Source organism: Etheostoma spectabile, chromosome 23 (genome assembly GCF_008692095.1).
Source record: "Etheostoma spectabile isolate EspeVRDwgs_2016 chromosome 23, UIUC_Espe_1.0, whole genome shotgun sequence".
NCBI lineage: Eukaryota > Metazoa > Chordata > Actinopteri > Perciformes > Percidae > Etheostoma > Etheostoma spectabile.
Window position 1 is genome coordinate 15,774,332 of NC_045755.1, and position 221 is coordinate 15,774,552.

Consider the following 221-nt stretch of genomic DNA (forward strand, 5'->3'; position numbering starts at 1 on the left):
TGTTTTTCTGCTAAGGGGACAGGACAACTTCACCACATCAAAGGGACGATGGACAAGGCCATGCACCGTCAAATCTTGGGTGAGAACCTCCTTCCCTCAGGCAGGGCATTGAAATGGGTCGTGGATGGGTATTCCAGCATGACAATGACCAAAAACACACGGCCAAGGCAACAAAGGAGTTGCTCAAGAAGAAGCACATTAAGGTTCTGGAGTGGCCTAGC